Source organism: Vigna unguiculata, chromosome 10, assembly GCF_037176805.1.
Source record: "Vigna unguiculata cultivar grain cowpea cultivar isolate G323 ecotype 2 chromosome 10, ASM3717680v1, whole genome shotgun sequence".
Lineage (NCBI taxonomy): Eukaryota > Viridiplantae > Streptophyta > Magnoliopsida > Fabales > Fabaceae > Vigna > Vigna unguiculata.
This window is the reverse complement of record NC_140801.1, coordinates 20,966,480-20,985,041: the sequence shown is the minus strand read 5'-3', so window position 1 is coordinate 20,985,041 and position 18,562 is coordinate 20,966,480.

The following is an 18,562-nucleotide window of genomic DNA, read 5'->3' as shown; positions in this document are numbered from 1 at the left end:
AAAGCAGTGGAATTGACCTATTTACTATTACTGTGTTTACAATCTTCCGTGTCATTTTCTTTGCATATCAAAACCCCCTATTTTTGTAATTGCTAATTGCATTTTTAAGAATCAAATATTTGAGATCAATTCCGTATTCGTTGTGAGACGACTCAGGGTTATCTTAACCCTAACTATTTTGTTCACTACTAACTGGCAATACTGAAGTTGCTAATTGTTTATACTGATCCTGCAATATTAAAATTCCTTTTGAAGAAAACAGATTCGAAACCAAGGTTGATCAAATGGATGCTACTACTCCAAGAGTTTGACATTGAGATTCTAGACAGAAGTGGAGCACATAACTTAGTAGCCAACCATCTTAGTAGGATTGAAAATGGAGAAGATAACATTCCTATTAAGGATGACTTTCCTGATGAAGTCCTCCTAACATTGACTGCTGTGAAAGGTATGTTTCCTGAACCTTGGTTTGCTGACTTTGTTAACTATTTGGTTGTTTCTGCTATTCCTTCTCCAAATATGAAAGAACCAAGCTAAAAAGTGAGGCAAAGTACTATATCTGGGAAGACCCAATCTTATGGCACATTGGTAGTGACCAAGTCATAAGGAGGTGTGTTCTCGATATCGAGATACCTCATGTGCTTGAGTTCTGTCATTCGTCTCCTTTTAGTGGACATTATGGCACACAAAGAACAGGTAGGAAGGTGTTGGATTGTGGATTATATTGGCCTACTGTCTTTAAAGATGCACAGAGGGTATATGAAAATTGTGAGCAGTGCCAAAGGGCAGCCAGATCCATTACAAGAAGGGATGAAATGCCTCAACAACCCATGCTATATTGTGAGGTATTTGATATTTGGGGTATTGATTTTATGGGTCCTTTACCTCCTTCTTTTGGGTTTTCTTATATTTTGCTTGCTGTAGACTATGTCTCCAAATGGGTGGAAGCCATAACTACAAGGACTAATGATTCTCGAGTTGTTATGAGTTTTGTCAGGTCTAACATTTTCTATAGGTTTGGGATACCACGAGACATCATCAGTGACCAGGGGACTCATTTCTGTAATAAGCTACTTGAGAACATGTTGAAGAAGTATGGGGTGACACATCGCATTGCTACACCATATCACCCCCAAACTAATGGGCAAGCAGAGATCTCTAATAGGGAGATTAAAAAGATACTAGAGAAAGTAGTGAAGCCTAGTCGAAAGGATTGGGCCACAAGATTGGATGATGCTCTTTGGGCACACAGGACAGCCTACAAAGCACCTATAGGTATGTCACCTTTCAGGGTGGTTTTTGGAAAGGCTTGTCATCTACCTGTGGAGATTGAACATCGGGCCTATTGGGCCGTGAAAGCATGCAACTTGGATTTTGAAGAAGCAGGAAATGAGCGTAAACTTCAGTTGCAAGAACTAGAGGAGATTAGGCTTGCAGCCTATGAAAACTCAAAGTTCTACAAAGAGAAAACCAAGAAGTTCCATGACCAAAAGCTTGTGGTTAGAAAGGATTTCAAGGTAGGCCAGACGGTGTTACTATACAAATCCAAGCTTGGTCACATGAGTGGTAATTGCGCTCTACTTGGGAAGGACCATACATTGTTACAGAAGTCTTCCCTTATGGAGGAGTGGGGATCAAGGAAGAATCCTCAGCAAGAACTCTTAAAGTTAATGGGCATCGTCTTCGGATATTCAATGAAAATCAAGATATGCTGAATAAGACGATGGATGGGATGAACTTGACTTCTCCCTCATACCTTCCACCTTGAGGAGGTAAGTACCCTTCATACTTTTTCTTTGCATTTTATACATATTGAATACATTGAGAACAATGCATGGATAAAGTGTGGGGGTGTGGGGAGATTTCCCCCTTTTCTGATTTTGTTTTCTATTTGTTTTATTTTTTCTTTTCTAATTTTGTTTTTTGTTTGTTTTTATTAAAAAAAAAGTTTTTGCTTTCAATAAAACATGTTGACATTGGATTTTTTGGATGTGATTCACTAATTGGGACGATCATAATTCTGGGAAAATAAAAGTATTGTGCTATGAATGGATTGGTTCTGTGATTTACTGATTGAGTTGATTTGAGAGTTTCTAGAATAAATCTTTTGTGAAAGAGTTTTTGACCTTCTGAGTTTTGAGCTTTATTGTAAGGATGAACTACCATGTGTCATTCCTATTTTTCTTGTGTGACTTGCTCATGTCTTGTTGATACTAAAATTTTTAGCTTGATTCTGTTGTCTTGCATCTTAGGTGAACATGCATGATTTGATATGACTGAGGCATTTCTTGTTTTTAGCTACTTGGCCAAATAAGCTAACCATGGCATTGATCCATTGGTAGCCCCTTGAGCTTAAACCTTTTTTTTCTTGTTTTGAGCATATTGTTAAACCTTAAAAAGAAAAAGACCATTTTTTTCCTTATCTTAGGGAGAAAGAAGGAGCTAGTGGATTATGTTGAGATTGGTTGAGGAATAAAGTGTGGGGGTGAGTATTTCCCCCACAAAGTTATAAAAATGGCAAAAGGAAAATAATTGTTGATGACAAAGTGTTGAAATGAAAAATGATTGTTGTCTGAAAAAGAGCAACAAAGGATAAAAGAGAGAAAAAAAAGAAAAAAAAAAGTAAGGATTGTTTTTGAAACTATGCTCCATAACTCTTTCTTCCTTACTATTTCAAAAAACACACAAATCCTAAAGTTTTTCCTACCTTTGCCTTGGCCTCATTATAACCTGTGAAAAGTCCTCATGATTTTTGAATGCATGTTTTCTGAAAGCTGTGAATATTAGAGTCTTGCTAAGCATTGAGAGTGTTTACTTGCATGGGTATTTTGAGTGAAAATACAAGCCAAAACACTTGAGCAAATTTTGGTGAGAAAATATACATTTAACTTGAGTGTTTATCTTTTATAATTGATTATCTTGTAAACTCAAAAGATTAACTCATGTGTGAAAAATAGAATTTTATCCATTTGTATGTGCATGACAACATGATTTCTAGAAGATTGATCTGTTTCCATTTGTATTCATTTCTTTAATCCAGTGAAAATATGAAAAAGAAAACCTCAGAATAAAGTTTTGAAATTGTTCAATTTTGCCTAGGAGTGCAAAAGGATAAGTGTGGGTGTGTGATGAATTCAAATTTTTGCCATCATTTAATATTTAAATTTGGGAATTTAATTGAATTTTTTGTGCTTAAAGATTAATTTAATTAGGATTTGTGATTATTGGATTTATTGAGTACGTTTGGTATAAATGGCGTAAAAATTGATTTTAGTTACATAAAATATTATTGGATATTCTTACGTTTGTTAATGCAGCTGGAATTTATTTGTGGTCATTAATACTGTGGATTTGAAATATTCAAAGTTACAAAATAAGTCAAAAATTAGGAAATTCTGGAAAAGAATAAATCAGGAGCTAAATGCACTCCCAGATTTTATTTGCACATTCCTCCTGTAAGTGGACCACAAAAATCTGTTCTGCAACCCTAGTTTTTACTAAGTTGCACCCCTCCTACCACTAAACTCCACTCAACCAGATTATGCCATGTGGCAATCCCCACCTTTCAAATCAGGCCAACCATAAGCTGACACGTGTCATAATCCGCTACTCACAAATTGACCAATCAAATCTTGCCACGTCACCATCTCCCAAAATGAAACCCTAACCCTAATTTTCTCCTCTCCTTCCATCACCATGGCAGCCGCCGCCGCCAATCTCGCCGGCCACTGCACCATCATCACCACGCTTCTCCACCTCCATCATCTCGTCAACCTTCAGCCGCCTCCTGCATCAAGTGCAGCCACCACAGTTCAGTCTTCTTCTTCCCTGCACCCGCGTTCCGCGCAGCAGCAACAACTACCAACACCATGCTTGACGAGCCACCACTGCAGCACCGTTTGCACAGCCATGCCGGAAACGAAATGGCAGCGGTCACCGTGAATGAAACGCAAAAGCGGCGTGGCCACCACCGTGAGTTCGTGCACCAGCCGCAGCAGTTCGAACCTACACTCACCACCATGGAAGCACAGTTCCGTTATCTTTTCCATTGCAGTAGCTGCAGACCTTGCGACGGTCACCACCTGCATCCTTGCGAGAATCCAGAAGTAACATCACATTCTCGCCGAAAACCACCGTGAGCAGAACCTCCATGCCTGCGCCATTCACGAACGCAACTGTAGTAGCCATGGCAGCAACTGCAGTAGCCATGGCAGCAACTGCAGTAGCCATGGCAGCAACTGCAGTAGCCATGGCAGCAACTTCACCACCATCACTGCAACGCACCATCTTCTTCTTACCGCGACAGGCACCAACATTCCAACAGCCACCAGCGTGACCCAACCAGCGTAGCCATCACCATTCTCGCTGGCAAGACGCAGTCCAGCGCTGTCAACGTCAAAACAACACACCACCGTGACCAGTCACGACCACCACAGATTCTCGTGCAACCATCGTTCCTGCAATCTCGCGAGCAACATCACCTCCGTGCACCAGATCGGAGAAGAAGAACCTCTGCATCTGAACCATTTTCCATCTTCTCCGAGCACCACCACAGCCGCAGCTGCATCTCCATCATCACCAACAATCTCACCGGAGAAGAAGAAGACCGAACCAGAACTGCGCCATTGCAGAAGCAGCACGCCACCGCAACTTCCTCCTTCATCCCTGCACCAGCTTCACGGCCACCGCGGACGAGCCAACGCCGGCAGCAGAGGAGTAGCCGTCATTGCCATCTCCATCTCCATTGCATTTGCAGAAACCCTAATTCTGGAGAGAGAAAATGCACTGCCACGTGTTAGGCTGCTATTGGACAGTCAAACTGGTCAACTGGTCAACACTAGTCAACTGGTCAAAGTCAACAGTCAACTCTGGTCAAAACTGCAAAAATGGTTAAATAAAAGGGGCAGAATTGGAAATTGAATAGGAATTAAGTTGCTAATTAATTAAATAAAAATAAAAGATTTTAGCAACTGACAGATAAAGCCCAAAGTCCAGTGGAAGCCTATATAAAGAGACTTAAGGGAGCAGAAACATGACACAACTTAGACACATAGAACTCTTTGGTTTTGGCAAACACCGTCATCCATAACATCTCTCATTCTTTCTTTTATTTTCTTTCCTTCATATCATCATGTATTCCATCAAAGCCATGGAGGGCTAAGCTTTTAGGGTTGATTCCACTGTAATTTCTTAACTAGATTTTGAGGTTAGATGAATTTATGTGTTTGTTATTTTTATTATTGTTGTGGTTTTTGTTTATCTATGTCCTTTGCTTCTTAATCGAATAGAAAATAATGATTTTAAATCTACATGCATGCTAATCATATGAGTTAAAAGGTTTTTAAATTAAATTGAGACTTTACTTTGATTTTATTTAGAAACTTTCATTTGATTAAATAAGTTTTTGCCAATAATTGAGACTTTACTTTGATTAGAGGTAATTACTTTAACTAAAATTAGTCAAGACTTTACTTTGATTAATTAAGTTTTCTATTTGGTGAAGAAACAAAGGAATAGACATGATTAGGCATAGTAAAATTAATTGAGACTGTACTTTGATTGAATTTACTATGCACAATCTAACAATTCTCATTTTTAATTGAGACTGTACTTTGATTAAAAGTGAGAATGCCAACAAATGAATTGAGTCTTTACATTGATTGATTTGTAAATCAACAACAATAATTAATTTAACAATAATCTCTAGATAACCAATGAAGAATCTTATTTAGAAAAAGTAGTGGAATTGACCTATTTACTATTATTGTGTTTACAATTTTCCGTGTCATTTTCTTTGCATATCAAAACCCCCATATTTTTATAGTTGCTAGTTTTAATTGCATTTTTAAGAATCAAATATTTGAGATCAATTCCGTATTCGTTGTGAGACGACTCAGGGTTATCTTAACCCTAACTATTTTGTTCACTACTAACTTGGCAATACTGAAACTGCTAAAGGTAAGTAGTGGTAATTTGATCGCCTAACGACAGCGATATCAAAGATTACTCTCTTGTGTTATTTTCTCGTTTTCCTCTAATTCTTTTTTCTCATTCTCTCTTTTTTTCTTCTCTTTTAACTCTTTTTCCTCTTTCTCTTTTTTCAGTTGTTCCTCTTCTTCTCCCAATTCTTGTTCAAAAATGATGGCTTCTTCTTGTCTCCATTGAAGCTTGCATGAAGAATGGAGGCTCCATGGATGGTGTTGGATGCGGAAGCATGAAGGAAAGAAGCTTAAGGTGTTTGGTTTGGTGTAGGTGAAAGGATTCTTAATAGAGGTGAGGCCAAATCCTAAGGAAGAAGACTAGAGTAAACTAGAGAAGAGTTTACTCTAAGGTGAGCTCAAAAGAGATTTGTGCACAAATTTGGGCAGCAATTCATTACTCAATTTCAAGCTCAATTTCATTCAGCTAACAAAATGCACAGTCATATTCAAAGCAAATGACTCAACTTTAAAAAAAAAATTGAAAGAGACTCAAGGAAAAACAGAGTGACTCTCGGCCAAGAATAGAATTAGGCAACAAAAGTTATGCATCAGATTCACAGTAGCATATTAAATCAGAAGTGCATTGTAATACTGTAGACTTTGCATCCGAAAATCTGGCCACAAGTCAAATGCACAATGAACTCAATAAAACACAATGACATAGCCTAAACAGAACTGAAGCAAAAGCATATAGTTTTCAGAATGATACAGATAATGTATGAGGTTCAATGTCACACTAAATCAATCATATAACATACTAAGTTGAAATGAAAATAATGGCCAGCACAAGCAATGCAGAGGTATGAAATTGCAGTGATATGATAAGATGCACACTCTAGGCTAATCACAGAGCAACAAATTGTGATTAAGTAGACACACAATTAAAACCAATGAAGTTGCCAATATCAACAAAGAACATCATGATTTTACTTCAAATACTTGGAATATGAATATAGCTAGAGCACACAAACATCAATCATAAGAAACCAGATTGACGAGCAAGGTTAGGCTAAGCACAAATAACCAGAAAAAAAATGTGACTTAGCTTTCAAACAAGGCAGCAAAGATTCAACAGAAGCACTAAACACGATTGGAAATAATAAGCAATGAACTGATGCAAACAAAGCAGCAGAGAGTCAGCCTATATGTGGACCCGAACCAACTAAACTTCCACATAAACAATCTGAACAGAATCAGATATATTATGAATGTAGTGGAATTAGTATAGTTCAGTCATTACGATCATTGGCCAGCAAATGAAGCAACAAAACAGAACAAAGCAATCAAACAGCAACAATTGCAAGTAGAAAACTGACGCACACAGATTAAACAGGAGCAGTTTAAGCAGAAATGAAACTCGAGCAGTGAAAAATAAGGCACTGCAGAACAACTTGCTAATGATCTAATAGCAAATTTAGAACACGAAACATACAACATGAATGTAGAAACAACACATGAACACAAAATAGCTCGGCTAACAGAAGAAAACAACACATATGTACTACTTCTATGGAATTCAGAACATAAAAACGAAATTACACAAAACCTAAGACAAAAAACAGAGGATTTTAAAACATTAAAGCTAACTAAAAAAAATAATAGTGAACCTAGGACATGCAATTAACGCCAGAATATAGAACCTAGACATTCCAATCACGGTATTGATTCAAGGCAAATATGAACAATTTTAATGAATCAATTTCAACAATAAATTTCAACAGAAAATCAGCAGAGATGCAAATCAGAGAATAAGAACGACCCAATCGCAGAAGAACAAGACCGAAATGCAAACAGTGAAGAAGAAAAACGAACAGAGATACTCATCTTTGAAGACCTCCATGCTCCAAGCTCGAAACCGGAGCTCTAATTACCACATGATAAGCGAGCCTCAGCGAATCTTCGGTGGAAAACTCTTCGCAAGGTCGTGAATCGTCAAACGTTCGATGGAAATCCACCAAATCGGCAGCAGAAGACGGAGTTCCAGTGGGGAACTCTCACTAAATTGGTAACCAACGAGATTAATAACCTAATCTAGGGTTAGGGTTGAGCTGAGACGAAAGGGGAAATTTATCACTCTCATTCATCAAAGCTACCTTACAATGAAATGGCTGGCCATTTTATAGCTCGAATGGCAACCGTGTGAAGACAGAATGGAAGAAAGTGGATGCCCTCTAACAAGAATCCTAACTACAAAGGTGTGCGTTGCGTGATTTTGTAATCCTAGCAAAGGTTTGCACGCGTGATGGGGAAAAGAAAAAGGAAACCCTCGTTGGATTGTTGCTTCAGACGCGTGAAGAGGTGTTAGGGTTGGTTAGCGCTGCGCAGCAACGAAAAGGTGTGGCTGGAGCTGTGTTCAAATGAAGGAAGCCCTAATAGTGCTTAGATGAAATTGGAATTGGATTTGGCGGATGCGGAGCAAGAGATTTGCGTGAATGGGCTGGTTAGCAGAGACACCTCCATTCTGCTGGATGATGAATTATGCTGACTGAAGATGAGCCCAAATGCCTGCTGTGCACTCAACTTGAAAATTGGTTGCAACGTGATGAACGGATGAAAGTTGGTGTCCCGCTTGCGGCCCAATCAGATTGGTGGCTGCATATTATAAATGGGCTGCCCGTAACAAAGGAAGCCCACAATGTAAGCGTGTGCAACGCTTATTGGCTTCAAGATTCACTCTTCAATTCCAATTTCAGATGCAGGCGTGAAGAATTGATGGAGTCATGAGCTGAATTAAGAATTGGGCTTCAGGCTCATTATTTGATTGGCCCACTCATGAGATAAGTTGTAAACATGGGCTGCAAGTAACAAACAAGCCTAATTAGAAACAACATTTATTTAATTAAAAATTAAAAAATAAAAGAAAATTAAAAAGGAAAGGGCTTAGGCATTGGCCAATGCTATGAAAAGCCTCTTAGGGTGATATTCATCATCAGGTAACAATTTTTCAATTTTTTTACTACTTTCTACAATTTACAACTTAAATTATTGATGTTTTCTACATAAAAATTGCTCAAAATTTCATGAGAAACATCTTGCAAATACTCGAAGGGGATTAATTGTGTTACAAAATTTGAAATTTTTCTTGTTTTTGTGACAGTTCCTTAATTTTTTACTAATTTTTACTATTTAAGATCTAAATAATCGAAATTTTATATATGAAAATTGGAAATAATTTTACAAAAAAGAAGTTGGCCAATACTAGGATAGGATTTGTGTTCTTAAATTTGACAAATTTCATCTCTTAGTAACCCTTTTTTAATTGTTTTTACTATTTTAACTATTTACAATTCAAATAATTGAAATTTTATGTACAAAAATATCTCAAAATTTCATAACAAACAGATTGGCAGATACTCATATGCGATTTGATTCTGAAATTTAAAAAATTCAATCTCTAGGTAATGTCAACACCCAATTTTGTCTAGGGTATAATGTATTTTACTTTTTTTCTCATAATCTTATTTTACTTTTATTTTGTTTTTTGTCTTTCATCTTATTTTAATTTTATTTTATTTTTTATTTTTATTTTTATTATTATTCTATTTTTATTTTTTTATATTTTATATTTTATATTATTTTATTTTATTTTATTTTATTATTATTATTATTTTATTTATTTATTTTTTTTAATCATTTTATATATTTTTATTTTATTTACAATTTTCTTTATTTTCCTTTTTACTTTTTATTATTTAAGAAAAAAAAATGAAATGAAAAAAAAGAGAGAAGACCAAGAGATTAACGTAAGGTCTCTAACAGTTATGGGTGGTAGCTAGCTGGCCATGGTCATGATGGTTGAACAAGGAAAGAGCAAGAAGCCACATCTGCTTTCAGCCTTATCTCACGTCTCGAGGTAGGAAATGAACAAAGCAGACACAACAAATATCATCAAGATCCCTTCATTCAAGGAGACCTTCACCTTCTTCACTAAGGGGGGCTTTCCCTCGTTCTGTTCTCTAAAACAACAAAATCACCACCTTCATCTTCCCCAACCTTCTTCCACCTACACCACCATAATCCATCACCCTTTCATTTCGCTCCACCCCAATATTAGCAGATTCTCCGCTTATCACTTCATTTACACCTACATTCACGGTTATCGTCCACTCACCAGGTCCCCACTATCACATACCCACACCATGTCATCCATCTGCGAAAAACAACAAAAAAAACAGAGATCCAAGAAAACACACACGTACAAGTTCCCCTCCATTCGCGTCTTCATTTTAACCTCAAACACATTCACAAACCTGATTTTGTTCAACACATTCCAACACCATCTTCAACTCCACCAATCCGAATTCTAGAACATCAAAACAGAGAGGAAAAATTTGCCCAGTGACGATTGCGGCGAGTCGAAGTTCGAATGGAGGAGTGTAGTTGCGCGACGATTGCAGACCCATTCACGGTGGTTGGTGTGGCGGTGACAAGTCGTAGTGGTTGTTGGGTGTGAAGGAGAAATCAAAAAAAGGAAGGAGGAGATGCGTGGACGTCGGCGATGACTCCGGTGACAATCGATGTCGTCAGAGGTGGCTTTGGTTGCGCCAACGGCATTCGTGAGCAAGGGAAGTCTCGCGGAAGAAAAGATCGAAGAGCGAAGATGCGTTTACGCCGATGATAACCGGAGCCAATGACGATGACTCCAGTATGGAAAGGAGGTGATGGCGACGACTTTGCCTGGCTGTCAGTGGCGCTGCAAGAGAAGCAGTAACGACTGGTTTTGTTGTGTGTTAGAGAAGAAGAGCTCTTGGAGTTTGGGAGGAAACCCTATTTTTGTTCTATTTTGAAGAGTTGGGCTCAGCCCACTTCTACTCATTACACCTACCTTTTCAGCCATTGCACCCCACCCCTAATGTGTGCTTTGGATCTGACCCTTGATCCGTGTACCTCCCATCTTAATATCTGCACCTCCCCTATTTGCAGATTTGAATTATTTTGTGTTTTTGATTTTCATTTGCTGACTGTACCCCAATTTTCACTGTTTACACCTCTCCTGCATTTTCCCTCCATTTTCAGTTTTTACTCTGCACACCTCCATCCGTACTCTGCGCACCTCCATCTCTAATCCTTGCACACCCCATTTTTTGTCTTTGCGCATCCCCTGTTTCTTAATCTATGCACCCCTGTTTTCATTTCATACACCTCCACAATTGATAACCTTGCACCTCTGTTTATGTTTATCTTGTTTTGGGCCTGTGTTTTATGTTTATTTCATGCACCTCACACATTACTCATGCACCCTATTATTATTTTTTTTCTTTCACTTTTGTCCTTTTTGTTATTAAATTTTCTTTTATCCTTTTTTGTTATTTATCCATTTTTTTTTCTCAAAAAAAAAGAGAAAACAAAAAATGTTTTAAATTATAAAAATTACAAAGAAAAAAATAGGAAAATCTAAAAATGAAAAATGTTCTCTTTTGCTTTATTGTGTCTGTCTGTTTGCCCGCACCGTGTGACACTCATTTTCAAAATACCAAAAATAGTTTTCTTTATATTTTAGTGTATGTCCGATCGCTTGCATCGTATGACACATGTTTTGAAATAATTCAAAAACACCAAAAAAAATATATATAAAATTTCAAAATATAAAAACATCAACGTTTTTAAACAAGATACCCTTTTAAGAACTACGTGATCCTTGATTCTCCATTGTGAGATACGTAGGAGCAAGGTCAGTCCTTGTCAGGTTCACCTCCAAAAAGTTAAATCTTTTTTTTTTTAAAAAATTGTTTTCCAAATATCTTTTAAAGAACTACGTAACCCTGATTTCTCACTTTAAATGAGAATACGTAAGACAAGGTCAATCCTTGTCGGGCCCAAAAAATTAAAACAAAATATTTTGTTTCTTTTAGGATTTTTGTCTTATTATTTTTGGGGAAAATTAATATTTTGAAAATCACATCAGCTTTGCATTTTTAATTAAAGGTACCGCCCTCGGGCGGGCGCATTAGGGTGCTAACACCTTCCCTACGCGTAACCGACTCCCGGATCCAAAATCTAGTTTTTCGCAGACTTGTTTTATTTTTATGGTTTTCCATAGTTTTCCAGAATAACTATGGTGGCGATTCCAAATCTCTTTTTAAACCCGTTTTCTTTTTTCGGTTCGCCTTCCCGTCGCGATTCCGGTTGCGACAGCTGGCGACTCTACTGGGGACGCTAGAGAGTCAAGCCTTTTAATTAGATATGCAAACTTGATGTGATTTTCCTAATGTTTTCTTTCCCCATTTCTTTCATTTGTGTATTCTTGTCTTTATATGTGTTTGTATATATTTTCTTTTTGGATTAATTGTGTGTGAATTACTTTGCTTATTTTGATATATATGGAATTGCTCTACTTGCCTGGGAAATTTTCTGGTTGTTTTGCAAGTGGGGGTTTGGGAATGCATCATTCTCCCTTCATACACACATTGTGCATATCATGAGTGGGGCCCTATACCTGGGTCTGTGTAACTTAGAATTAGAGGGGATTGTGTAGCAGTGCCACAGTGGATGAACTTCCCAAGTGGTCATTGTGAGAACCCCAACTAGAGTTTGCTTGTTTTCTTGGTACTCTCACTCCTTGTTGTATACCAACTGTTGTGGGAAATATCATGAAGTGAGCCATAACTCTAGTGACCTTGATCCTTAAGTTTAGGGAACCATCCCGGTGAGCGCATGTACTTCACCCTAGACCTTAAGCGCCAAACCTCTATTAAGCACAAAGGGAGATTGCTTGCTTTAATCATCTACATGTGAATAAGTGCCTATTTAGGCACAATCATGCATAGCATTTTTATATCATACATCTCGTCTCATGAAAATAATCGCCTCTTAAGGCATAAACATGCATTTCATTATGTCACTCTGCATTCATGCATTTCATTATGTCACTCTGCATATCATGCATGATGTTTCCAAATACTTGTATCACATTTCATCATCATATCATGGGAATAAATGCCTCTTGAGGCACATGCATTACATCTCATGTAGGTTTTTTCAATTAGCTGCATATCATGCATGGTACTCTTTAATCGCATCGACATACAAGTGAGTAAGTGCCTCTTGGGCACAAACTTGCGTTGCAATTGTTGTTTTTAGTCATAGTGGCATGTACATAGTTTTTTTTAATCCATATCATGCATCTCACCTCATATGGATAAACAGACTCTGCAAAAGAGAGGAAGGAAATGAAAAAGGTTGTTACATTTTGAGTCACTTGTTTTTTTCGCAAATCATCAAATTCACTTCTTGAAAAAAAAAAAGAGAATAATGGGGTGTCATGCTTTTCTGGGGTCAAATGTTTAATCAAGAATAACGACTTAACTTTTTCTTTTGAGACGTTCGTGTGCGCATGGTTTGAAACAGTCCATCCTTCGACTTCCCTACAATGAAGGATTTGCCCTATCAACATTGGCATTACCCAAGTTGATAAACATAAACCCTTAGAGTTGGTAGATTTTCTAAGTTTATCCTTGTCTACACTTGTTGGGTGGTCCTTGAATCCATCGAGACAAAAAAAATCATTAAAAAAAGGGAAAATGAGGAAAGAAGAAAATAAAGTTTGCTAGACTAAAAATCAAAAAAGGCAGTTTTGGCAACAAAAAAAAAAAACATGCTTTGGTCAAATTAGTAGGTTGAATGAATAGATAATGTTTGATATCATATCTTTTGAAGCATTTGTCTAATCTGCATAACATGAGATTTTCAAACTCATCCTTTTTTTTCATTACATTTTCACCATAAAGCCTACATTTTGAATTTCATGGAGGATCAACATAAAAGGGGCACACTGGCCTGGATAGACTACGAGCAAATCTCTTAGCATGAAAATAAAAATATAAAAATGTCTGCTAGACTGAAAACCTGAAAGGGTGGTTTAGGCAAAAAAAAAAGAATAAAAAAATGAATAAAAGCAAGGGACAAACTTTAACATGAACCAATTTTTTTTTCTTGAGTTAAAATTTATTGAAAGAGAAAATAATCATGTTTTGGAAATGATGTGTGGCCATGTTTCTTTATCATAAAACACAAATGTGATCCTTTGTTACCCCTTTGAGACTTAAAAGAGCAAATATTTTTCTTTCAAATTACCTTGAACAAGGGTCATCTCACATTGATGGTTTGCACTTTTGTTTGACAGACGGTTCACCAATAAAAAATTCCATCAGAATCAAAAAATTTGAAAAAGACAAAAAATGATGATGATGATTTGGTTACATCAAGAAGAAATAAAAAAAAGAGAATCGATGTTTAGAGAAAAAAAAAGAGAAATGGTGAACACATAAGAGGCAAATGAATTTATGATGCAGCATTATTCAAAAATCATTTTTCCAAAATACCATCACATCTTTTTGAGTTTTTACTATCCACATTTGCTTTCATACCCATAGCCTTGACCACGATACAAGCATAATAAAGCCCACACAGATCCAAGACTGATTGTCGGTACCTTTCAGAAAGTTTAATTCATGGAAATCATATTGACGTGCTGACAGGTTTGTCCAAAATTCAAAAAAAAAAAAGGAAAATAAAAATTGAAAAATATGTTTTGAGATTTGCTTTCAGTGATTCAGACAGCGTTTCATTCACATGTGCCTAAAGCTCCTTAAAATAAGTCTGGTTAATCAATTAGATAAGGGGCATCCTCCTTCGTTGTTTCATTCTCACCCTCTTCATGGATTTCATCTTCATTTCCTACCATATCCTCTGCTCTCAACCCAAACTTGTCCAACAATTTCATACAAAAGTCCAACCTTTTTCTCTAAAATCCAAACTAGACAGTTGCTTCATTTCACCATTCATATGACTTGTCATTTATCCCAAGATAGGGCACTTTCACCCTAACCATCATGGTTACACTAGAGGCAATGTCTAGAGTCCCTACCACATTTCAACCTTTTCATGCCTTACTATAACTTGGGCATATCAAACACAATCTGTGTGTCAATCCAGGTCCTCAAATCAGAGAAATCTTTGAAGTCCTCTTAATTTGTCTAACCCTTTCATCAATAAATGGGGAAGTCAAACACATTTTGTACCCTGAAACCAATCCATACTCTCAAGTTGGGCCAACTTTTGAAGTCCATATCATTTTCTTCATGTCATCAATATTTGGGGCAAGCCCAAACATACTTGGTGCCCTAAGACTAAATCAAACTGGGTCAGCTCCGTAGTCGGTCCTTGTCATCTCATCCAACCCCTCCTAAACCCTTGGAAATTTTATGCATGTTGTTTAGATGATGCTTTAAAGAAAATGATAAAAAATAGAGATTTTCGATAAATTGATCAAACCAAAGAGTTGATTTCAAAAGTGAAGAAAAAATGAAAGAAAAATAATGTCTCATGAAGAAGGGAACACCCTATTATCTGACCGAAGGCAAGTGAAAAAAAAACCAACTAGGGCAATCCTTTTCACCCAATCCTTCATTTCCACTACCCCTTTTGAAACAACATCCCTCGTTCATTCAAAGTCTTCTCCAAACACCAAAACTGGGGCAGTTTCGTGGGTTTCACATGAATATCTCACCCTAACATTCATTGATCAATATCCTTATACCCTTTTTCTCAAACACTATAATTAGGGCAATTTTTGGGATTCTTGTGTTTTTCAACCTGATATTCACATATTGCTTCTCCTTTGAAGGGTGTGTAGGAGACAACGTGCCCGCACGACTATCTCAGTGTCCTTCAAACTCTTCCCAAACATTTCTAGCTTTCACTCACTTGTGAATTCAAACATGCGTGCACTAATATCATGAAAGAGAAAGTTAAAGATATACTAATTTCAGATGTTAGACCTCGACAAGGTTCTACATCTTGTTTTTCTCCTTACTAAGTTGGGGTTTCAACATTCTGTCAAGGTTTCAACACATTGTTTCTTCTCTTTAAGAACATGGCTACCAAAGTCTGAACACCTTGTCAACTCTCTCTTGCAATCATTACTCCATTTCAAAATACGTGGAATTTCATTCTATGTATTTCTATGACAATGAGTCTGATGATTAAAAAGAGAACAATTGACTCTAGCAAAAATTTTCAAAAGGTAGAGCATAACAAGTTTTTCATCACGCATTCATACATTTCAGGATCTTGATCTCTACAATAATGTTTTGATCCCTTGTGCTTGAAATGAGAAAACATGCTTTTTATCATGAATAACCATTTGCATGATATATCATCGTTCATGTATTGACTCCAGATTCGAAAAGCACAAATATCTTGACATCATAACATGAGTGAGCATTTTCATGCATCATACATCTTCAACCATTATTTCTTCTGAAGGAGTCGATTTACAAAAACCTCTTCTTGGCATTTCTCAAATTAAGGATCATCTTCAAAGACCTATATATCTTCTAAGCCCAGTTTCGTACTGGCCACCAAGCCCAGTTCCGTACTGGCCCATAAAGCCCATCTCACTTGGCCCGCTAAGCCTATCTTGGGACCCTCTCCTTAGGAATGGTCAACTTGTTGCAAATACTCAAAGAGGATTAATGGTGTTACGAAATTTGAAATTTTTTCTTTTTTTTGTGACAGTTCCTTAATTTTTTACTAATTTTTACTATTTAAGATCTAAATAATCGAAATGTTATATATGAAAATGGGAAAAAAATCACAAGAATTAAGTTCGCCAATACTAGGATAGGATTTGTGTTCTTAAATTTGACAAGTTGCATCTCCTGTAACACTTTTTCAATTCTTTTTACTATTTTTAACTATTTACATTTCAAATAATTGAACTTTCATGTACAACAAGATCTCAAAATTTCATAACAAACATGTTGGCGGATACTCAAATTGGATTAGTTTCTGAAATTTAAAAAATTCAATCTCTAGGCAACAAATTTTCAATTGTTTTTTACTACTTTCTACTATTTAAAATTTAAATAATCATGTTTTCTACAAAAATATTGCTCAAAGTTTCTTAAGAAACTTGTCGCAAATACTCAAAAGGGATTACTGGTGTTATGAAATTTGAAAAATTTCCTATTTTTCTACCGTTTATTTTAATTGTTTTACTAAGTTTTACTATGTACTAATTAAATAATTGATATTTTATATATAAAAATTGCAAATAAATTAACAAGAAACAAGTTTGCCAATACCAGGATAGGATTTGTGTTCTTAAATTTGACAAGTTCCATCTCCTGGTAACACTTTTTTAATTCTTTTTACTAGTTTTAACTATTTACAATTGAAATAATTGAAATTTTGTGTACAAAGATATCTCAAAATTTCATAACAAACAGGTTGACAGATACTCATATGCGATTTGTTTCTGAAATTGAAAAAATTAAATCTCTAGGTAACAATTTTTCAATTTTTTTTACTACTTTCTACCATATACAATTTAAACAATTCATGTTTTCTACATACAAATTGCTCAAATTTTCATGAGAAACTTGTTGCAAATACTCAAAGAGGATTAATGGTGTTACGAAATTTGAAATTTTTTCTTTTTTTTGTGACAGTTCCTTAATTTTTTACTAATTTTTACTATTTAAGATCTAAATAATCGAAATGTTATATATGAAAATGGGAAAAAAATCACAAGAATTAAGTTCGCCAATACTAGGATAGGATTTGTGTTCTTAAATTTGACAAGTTGCATCTCCTGTAACACTTTTTCAATTCTTTTTACTATTTTTAACTATTTACATTTCAAATAATTAAACTTTCATGTACAACAAGATCTCAAAATTTCATAACAAACATGTTGGCGGATACTCAAATTGGATTAGTTTCTGAAATTTAAAAAATTCAATCTCTAGGCAACAAATTTTCAATTGTTTTTTACTACTTTCTACTATTTACAATTTAAATAATCATGTTTTCTACATAAATATTGCTCAAAGTTTCTTAAGAAACTTGTCGCAAATACTCAAAAGGGATTACTGGTGTTATGAAATTTGAAAAATTTCCTATTTTTCTACCGTTTATTTTAATTGTTTTACTAAGTTTTACTATTTACTAATTAAATAATTGATATTTTATATATAAAAATTGCAAAAAAATTAACAAGAAACAAGTTGGCCAATACCAGGATAGGATTTGTGTTCTTAAATTTGACAAGTTCCATCTCCTGGTAACACTTTTTTAATTCTTTTTACTAGTTTTAAATATTTACAATTGAAATAATTGAAATTTTGTGTACAAAGATATCTCAAAATTTCATAACAAACAGGTTGACAGATACTCATATGCGATTTGTTTCTGAAATTGAAAAAATTAAATCTCTAGGTAACAATTTTTCAATTTTTTTTACTACTTTCTACCATATACAATTTAAACAATTCATGTTTTCTACATATAAATTGTTCAAATTTTCATGAGAAACTTGTTGCAAATACTCAAAGAGGATTAATGGTGTTACGAAATTTGAAATTTTTTCTTTTTTTTGTGACAGTTCCTTAATTTTTTACTAATTTTTACTATTTAAGATCTAAATAATCGAAATGTTATATATGAAAATGGGAAAAAAATCACAAGAATTAAGTTCGCCAATCCTAGGATAGGATTTGTGTTCTTAAATTTGACAAGTTGCATCTCCTGTAACACTTTTTCAATTCTTTTTACTATTTTTAACTATTTACATTTCA